General features: G+C 43.9%; 1 long non-coding RNA gene across 3 annotated transcripts; it reads left to right on the top strand.

Annotated features, from left to right (window-relative positions):
* The first annotated feature begins 3,832 nt into the window (after positions 1-3,832).
* LOC123090616 (uncharacterized) lies at positions 3,833-7,770 on the top strand. 3 transcript variants are annotated; one of them, XR_006442498.1, is made up of 5 exons: positions 3,833-3,915; positions 4,464-4,534; positions 5,222-5,345; positions 7,251-7,473; positions 7,612-7,770. It is a non-coding gene; the product is annotated as an uncharacterized lncRNA (long non-coding RNA). The 3 variants fall into 3 exon arrangements; XR_006442497.1 differs by having other exon boundaries at positions 7,582-7,770; XR_006442499.1 differs by lacking the exon at positions 7,612-7,770 and having other exon boundaries at positions 7,251-7,513.
* Positions 7,771-8,035: the final 265 nt, after the last annotated feature.

Below are 8,035 nucleotides of genomic sequence, written 5' to 3'. Positions count from 1 at the left end.
TGTGTTTTCTTTTCTTTTTTGTATAGTGTCTTAATGCCCTGTGACTACGAAGTAACTTTTTATTTTCTTTGAGGAAATGAATTCTGAAGTAGCCAGAATGAAATGAAGGTTAATCCCCAAAAAGCTTGTGCTTTAAGATTATTATCATAGTATATCATGTCATCATCAATCATTTCGATGCGAAGAAGACCGTACGGCCACGCGGCAGCATCCATCAATCAATCGTTGTAGCAAGTATCCCTATTGCCCCCACTTCTAATTTGCCAATGGAATCGCTTCTGCTTTCCAGCATTTGCCATGGAAGATGGGACAAGGAATCAGGATAACGAAAGAACGAGAGAAAGAAGGGAACAATTAAAGTGGTTGTGGAGATCACTGGATTCCTGCACTAGATCGAGCTTCCTCGCAAAAGCCAAGAATAATCACAGAAACAATAATAGCATGAGCGAGTGTTGCTTTATGATTTGTGCTCGTGCATGCTCTCCACGTCAAGGGGTGGCTCGCAATTGGCATCATCAGACTAAGACACATATTCTTGTCCTGATCGCACACCTCTTTCATTCTTTCTTTTCCAAAGGCTCTCTCTCTCTCACACACACACGCGCACGCACCGTACCTCCTTGAAAAGAAGTGGGAGCCAAGCTGCGAGTTGGATGGCTAGCCACCTTCCCTTCCCCGATATACCCGGTGCGAATCTAAAGTCCTTGGATCTCGTTCGGACATCTTTTTACCGCTTTGTGTTGTTGTCCTGATCTTGGGTGGCTGCCTTTCCCCCGATACATCCGGTGAGAACATAAAGTCACCGCATCCTCGGATCTTGTTGGCCATCTTCTCATTTCTTGTAAGCATCAGCTTCACTCCTTTTTTTTTTGCTGGCGTTGCTGTCTGAGACGAGACGAGATGAGATGAGATGCGTTGGTTCCACGGACAAGAATGTAGCAAGTTGGGAGCCTTTTGGGTATGAGGATACGTTGTACGCTAAGGTTCAAACTTCAAAGGTTGGCTGTGTGGTGGTAGATATCCTGATGAGCTGACCTGGCTTCCATGGCCTGGAGGGAGGGAGCATGGAGGCGATAATAGAATTCTCGGCTGGCCACGATGCTGGTGCAAGTTATTTTTAGTAATGTCTTTATGTGAAAGAATCAATCACGATCAATCTCTAAATATCAAATCTAAATTAATTAACCTTACCTTAAATTGCTCAATCACATTAATTAGGAAACAAAATAATCTCTATTCCTAATGGAGCAGTTGGTAGTCTCCGTCGATCAATTTTCGTCCCACCACTTTCGTTCGGTTTTTTTCGTAGGTTAACCATCGTAGGTTTTTTTTCGTTTCACCTCGCATCGCAGCACCCGCTCCTCTTTCGATCCACCCCTCGCGATGCGACCTCTCTCTCCCTCTTATCGTGATGTGGCGCCACCCCCATCAGCCGCTCCGCCGCCGCCGCCCCCTCCCCGTGGCTTCCCCTATCTCCCGCTCAGCCACCTCCTCCCCCCACCCACCCTTCCTCTCCATCGCCGGATCCGATTACAAATCGTCAAGGTTAGGCGACGGAGCTCCATGTCCGTGGCGCACGCGTGCTCATCAAGGAAGCGGCTCCCGGATCTTGCGCTCGCGCGGCCGTGACGGAGGGGATCGAGGTGGCCGCCACCGCCGCCGAAGACCAAGCCCCCACCTTGTCCAGAATCACTTCCGCCGCCATGTTCCACCAAGGAAGGAGGGGGCGGCTCAAAGTCTCCCTCGCTGCCGGCTCCAGATGCAGCCGTCGCCATGGGTGAGCGCCTCATACACGACGAGTTTTGATGGATTCGTGTAGTGACATCTCGATCCCGAAGCCAAGTATGTTTTCTTTTCCTCTGAGATCTCACCCCGAAGCAACAGCAAGTCTTACATTATGGAGCACGCGGCCGCTACCCTTTCTAGCATTAGTTTGCATTCACGTACCATCTACATTGGTACTTATTGCTTGTGAGGATTCTTCCACTAGACATTCTCACAAGCGGTGGCAAGGATTTATAAATTATGCATTCCGATTAATTGGAATATATCCCACATATAATCCATGTTTCTTAGTTTATTGGCCAAATGTGCTTGCTCAATGGTCCGTTCGAGATAGTTTCAGGTTTGGTACATTTTATCACTTTTTGTGCGCTGTGGGCTTGCTACAAATTTATTGGAAAAGGGAATACTTTCTCTTGTATTTACAGCACCAGTCGTCGGAGTTGCAATTGCAGGTAACCATGTGTGTCTTCATCTTCAGTTAATAATCATGGAGAAACACTTCCCTTTGCTCGCTCGCTGTAACAGGTACTTTGTCGTTTGGCTTGCTAGCTTATTTCTATTTTCTTGGTATTTTCTCTTTTCTGGCCACAAATCTTTTACATGTGGTGCGTTGTATATCTATTACAGGCACAAAAACTGAACAATCATAAAAAATACAATAAATAACTCGTGCCAAATCCAGGTGGTGTACAAAGCCCAGTTACAGGCACAAAAACTGAACAATCATAAAAAATACAATAAATATCTCGATCCCGAAGCCAAATATGTTTTGTTTCCCTCTGAGATCTCACCCTGGATCAACCAATAGCTAGAGATCTGAATGAGAATAGGTTTATTTACCTTACTAAGGTCTTCAAATCATAGTCCCTCCGTTTTTAAATATAAGTCTTTTTAGATATTTCAATACGGACTACATATGGATGGAGGGAGTAGTTCAGTAGAGGAAAATACCACGTCACTTGTAATGGAATTTCACGTGTCAAACATATATGTGTACTGACTACATGCCCCTGCAAGTGTGTTGATTCTCATGTCAGTTTAGTAATTGTAGTTATATCCCAGGTTCATTTACATCTGCAGACTACATGCAGTTACTTGTTCATAAACTATGTTTAGGCGTTTGTTTGTTTTCCTCCAGCTTTGCACTAAATTAGTATTATCCCTGAGTGAAGATAACGTTTCCAGTAAGAGAATTGACAATACTGACAATGACGTGATATTTCATAGCGTTGTCAATGTCAGGTATGTCGCAAATTGCTCTCTTTTTACTTAGCCAATTTATTTTACTGCCTGGGGTATTATGGAATTTTGTTTCTAAAACAGACTGTGTGGTGTTTTGTTCTGGAGTGTTTGCACTGAAATGGCATAGTAATGTAGTATTTTGGCGGCGTGGCAGCTTCGTCGTCGAAGAACCTTCCGACGCAATTTTCCGCTGGCATGTCCCATTGGATGTCATTGCTTTTATCATGGCATCCAACACTTGCAGATGTGACTCAAAAGGGGGTTCTGAAGCTGATGAACTTGGATGGCCTGACAGTCTACCATACCAACAACCATCTCCAAGTACACAAACTTGAAAACTTTCTAAGATTCGTACACACCTTCAGGTACAGATGCTTGGTTTTTTCTCTACGATTTCTTTACATTTTAAGCGGACGAGCCGCCCATATATTCATTAGAAAATGATGGAGGTGACCCTATTTAAAATGACGTTTCAGATTTGTTTTCCAAGTAAAGATCAGAAAGCCGACAACGTTTCTATTATGTTTTAGGAGAAATTTGGATCTTTTTGGACAGTTATTGCAACCATCTGTCTGAATGAATATAAAAACAATGCTATGAGGTAATGCAAGCATGAGGGTGCCTCTTTTCACAATATGCGAACATATGGGCTACTCGAGGCTTTATGTTGTTTATCAATCTAAGGCACGTGAAACTTCACTGTCGTTATTTTACATACCAATATCATTGCTTCCTCCAATTTCAATTGATTTTCATTTCTTGATTCGTGTGTGTATAGGACAAAGAGGAGATAAATTAAGTATTGGAGAGCTTAAAACCAGCCACCCAGAACCACTCTGCCTGGAGAAAGAAGACAATATTTGGCATGATTTGCTTCATCTACTACAGGTAATCTGGTCTTTTATTGTGCACACACTATACTTTCATGTACAAATAATCCAGAGGCTTGTTCTCTGAGTCATATATCAAGCAAGCTTCTAATGGAGAAGAAATAAGCAATTCTTCTCTTCAATTCAAATAATTGATTTGTTAAGTTGTTTTCAGTTTGAGGTGTCAAAATGAGAACTTGGAAGATCAAGACCTTTGAACTGAAACCAAAATTAAGATATACCAAGACACCGGGACACATAGAGTAGCTAACTAGATGTATGGTACTCCCTCCGTTCCAAAATAGATGACTCAACTTTGTACTAAAGTTAGTACAAAGTTGAGTCATCTATTTTGGAACGGAGGGAGTATTTCCAGAAAAGAACAACAGAATAAAATAGGACACCAGAAAAATCCAGTAGGGAACCTGATGGACTACCCTCTTCGGTAAAAACTTGCTTCATGGCATTGTATAATGTATTGAGAAATCACATAATCAAAAATCGCTGCCCCGTTCTCTTCGGTAAAGAATGATTTTTTATTTAACTGCACCTCAACTTAACGTGCAGGTGACTCCGTCAGGACACCAGGAACATGATTGCAGTCCAGGATACCATACTGCAACCTCAATCCATCGAATGTAATTCAGTGAGATATATATGTTCTCATTTACCAGACTTCAGTGTTCAATTCAATTCAATATGTTAGCTTACTGATTGCTGCATGCCTACCATTTCTCAAATGTACGATGTGATTTCTGCTGTTGATTTCAAATTGGCGAGATATAGTTAAACTTAGGTTATTGTCATATTAGCGGAGGAAAATCTTGATTCCTAAATGCAGTAGGCTAACTATCAATAAATCTTTTATGTATAATACACTGCCTGGAATGTAGCTCTAAATACTTCTGTAAAATCAGGATATTCGTTATTGGTTTTTCTATTTTTTAGTTAAAACAGATATTATGCATGTGCAACTGTACATGCCAAGTTCTAAAGCTCATATGTTCCGTACATAGTTTTAGTTATGAAGCTCAAGATATTTCAAATTGGAAGAACTTAGTCTGTGACGTGTGGTGTTTTCTAATGGCACTGAATACTGTATAATTTAAGATATGAATCATTAAAATTTGTTTTACTCATACAAACCAGAATGTGTCATGATAATGTAAGCATGCAACATTGTACAACCATATAATCTGTCATTACTTTTTTTTTGGGAACCATAAGCATGCAACATTATACTACCAAAATAATAATTTGACTATACATTTGATTATTGCTTGCATCCATATATTTTTTCACTTTCGCTTTTGTTTTGTGTCCAGTAAACAGCATCAATCATAGGGTAGGAAAGGCGCGCCAAGGCATCGCCAAAGCCCAAGCCCGAGACTCCGGCCAATCGAACTCGGCAGCCCCCGTCTTGGCGATCTCGCGACTCTGGCCATGTAGGTGAGTACCCCTCCCTTCAGATCTCGATTCGCCCCCACTTGATGGCCCTCTCCCCTCGCCCCTGTAGATCTTCTCCGCCGCCAACGAGTGGTAGCAGCCCACACAACGTAGATCTGCCGTCCTTCGTTCGCCCCACGAGCCGGTCGCCGATGGCTGCCACATTGATTCGTTCATCCTCCCAGTAGTTGCACGCGGCGGTCCCTGCCCTCGCCGGTCTGAGTAGAGGCTCATTTTTCCTGATGGTGGTGTGCACCCGGCGATTGCGCGTCCTCCTGATGGTGGCGCTCTGCCAGCGGCGGTGGCTTTCTCCCAACTGTTTCTCCCTTCAGTCCCTACCCCTGACTCTGGATGCAAGCGGAGCGAGCAGCGACCAGCCCGCACTGGCTAACGCGGGCGTTCGTCATCCTACGGAGTACTCCTACATCTTATAGCTAACCTACACAAGATGCGCCATGCAACTGTGACGGATGGCTAAATACAGAGCAGGTAGGCATTGGTACAAGCTGACTTGCAGCACACACACCGGCGAGAGTGTATCCTTTGCCGTATTATTCAGGTCCCGATCAGGTTCCCTATTGCACGCACATGAACAATCTCCAGCACCTACTCCGGCAGCGCCGCCTCGCCGCCCGCCATGGACACGCCGCACACTCATCGCCGCATCACACTCTTTGCCACCGGGTGCGCCACCACAACCACCCGCCCTCAGCTGATGCGCACAGCCGGACCAACTGGGTCATCATGAGCTCCGTGGCATGCCTGGTGTTGTCGCTGGGGCACAAATTGTGGAGTGCATGCTGTGTGGGATGAGCCTGTTATACAATACAGTCGTGCACCTGTATCGCGTCGAGAAGGACAGGAATTCTCAGGAGAGTTTTCTCCCTTTGGCAGGATACGCGAGACTGTGCGACGTCCGCTGGACAAAGCGGTCGGACTATTTGAGACCGCTTGACATGATGTGGTTGGCCCGGTGCCGTTTTGCGGGTTTTCTTCACGGGACGGCGCAGCGGCTTAGTGGGCTGCCCCCCCCCCCCCCCCACACACACACTTGCATCCTTACCCCTGACCCATTGATTCTTCCACGTTTGCTTTGAATTTGATGTTCAACTGTAGGACTGAATTTTGAAGTTTCTCTTGGTTTATCTTGAATTCCCTCTGACTCCTAATCATCTTGGTAGATATATCTATGTTCTTTTTTTTGCTTTGAGCTGCTTTGATTTTATTGGTAAACGGGGAGAGGCTGGTGAGCTGTCAGCACATCTTGGGCACAACTGATTTACAGAAAGACGAATAGACATGCAGACTAAGCTCCATAGCAAAGGGATTTTGGTAGTACATGCATGTTTATGCTCACTGTTGAATAGTCTGTGTATAACTATTTATGCAATACTTGGACCATAGGAGCAATTCATTCTGTATATTGTGCAGGGAATTGTGCCTTGCAGTCAATTTATAGAAGGGTAAGATGTATCACAATATCTTTGACTTGCATTCTCTGTGATGTCAAGTAAGAAAATAGAATATATACTCTTTGAATTATCCTTTTTTTCGACGTCTCTATCTTACTTATATAATCCAATTGGCATTCACTAGAGTTTCTGTTGATGAAACATTTGTTTTGTGATGTGAGGAGGTTCTGTTTGTGACTTTGCAATCAATATTCGTAGATCATGATATCTGCACAATCTCAATCTACTTCCTGTGACCATATATTGTATTAATGGGTTGTGTCAGGGTTATTTTATCAACTACTGGGTTGTTGATCTACATTACGGTTTAATTCTTACACGAATTATTGTTGACTTGATTCCCTGTAGTAGGTTGAGAGGCTTCTCCTTTCATGATTTACTCTGATTAGTTTGCTTGGCTCCATGCTCCTCATGATTTCTTTGAATTTTTCTGTAGGAGCTCGGTCAAAAATCACCTAAGAAAAATATGTCGTTCTTCTCTACAAGGGTTGCATGTGGAATCTGAGGAGAATCTGTGCACCAGCGTCCGACTCCTTGATGTTGCTCTGATCATATTGTGTAAATATATTTCTAATAAAGCAATCGCCCGATGGTGTACATGTTAGAAATAACAAGATGTAATCATCAAGTGTGAGAGATGGCAACATCATGATGGGATGGTATGTACTGTTGTGCTCATCAATAGAGTTAGATCACTTTTCTGTCTGAGAGTCGATTTTTTTGTGCGTTAGATGGATTGACAAGTACCAAAGTTTTGATGCAAGCAGAACTAAAACCTGTCCATGGATTACCTTCAGTCCCACATTCCAATCAACAACATTGGGCCGAGCGAGCGCGCGGGTGGCGCAAGAGGCAATGGGCAGCCGGTGGAGATTGAGTGGCGAGCGGCGGTGGCGAGGTCGAGCGGTTGGCACCAGCGGCGAGTAGGCAATTACCGTGATGGGCGAGCGGACGGGGCGAGTAGGTGTCACGATTGCATTACAATTGGAATAAAGTAAACAATGCATACATGTGGCCATAAACTGATTTTGTATGTTGTGTGCTTGGGTTAACAGCCAGCCAAATATCAGCCAAGGGCCATTATGTACGTGAGTGTGTTAGCAGTGGGTATATCTGAAGATTATTTCTCAACTCGGCATGTGGGTAGAGACTAAAAAGACGATGCCATGGTAGCATGGCAGACCTGGCAAGTGCCACGAACATCATGATATTCTTCCTTTT

This window comes from Triticum aestivum, chromosome 4B (genome assembly GCF_018294505.1).
Source record: "Triticum aestivum cultivar Chinese Spring chromosome 4B, IWGSC CS RefSeq v2.1, whole genome shotgun sequence".
Classification (NCBI taxonomy): Eukaryota; Viridiplantae; Streptophyta; class Magnoliopsida; order Poales; family Poaceae; genus Triticum; species Triticum aestivum.
This window is presented reverse-complemented; position numbering and strand designations above follow the sequence as displayed.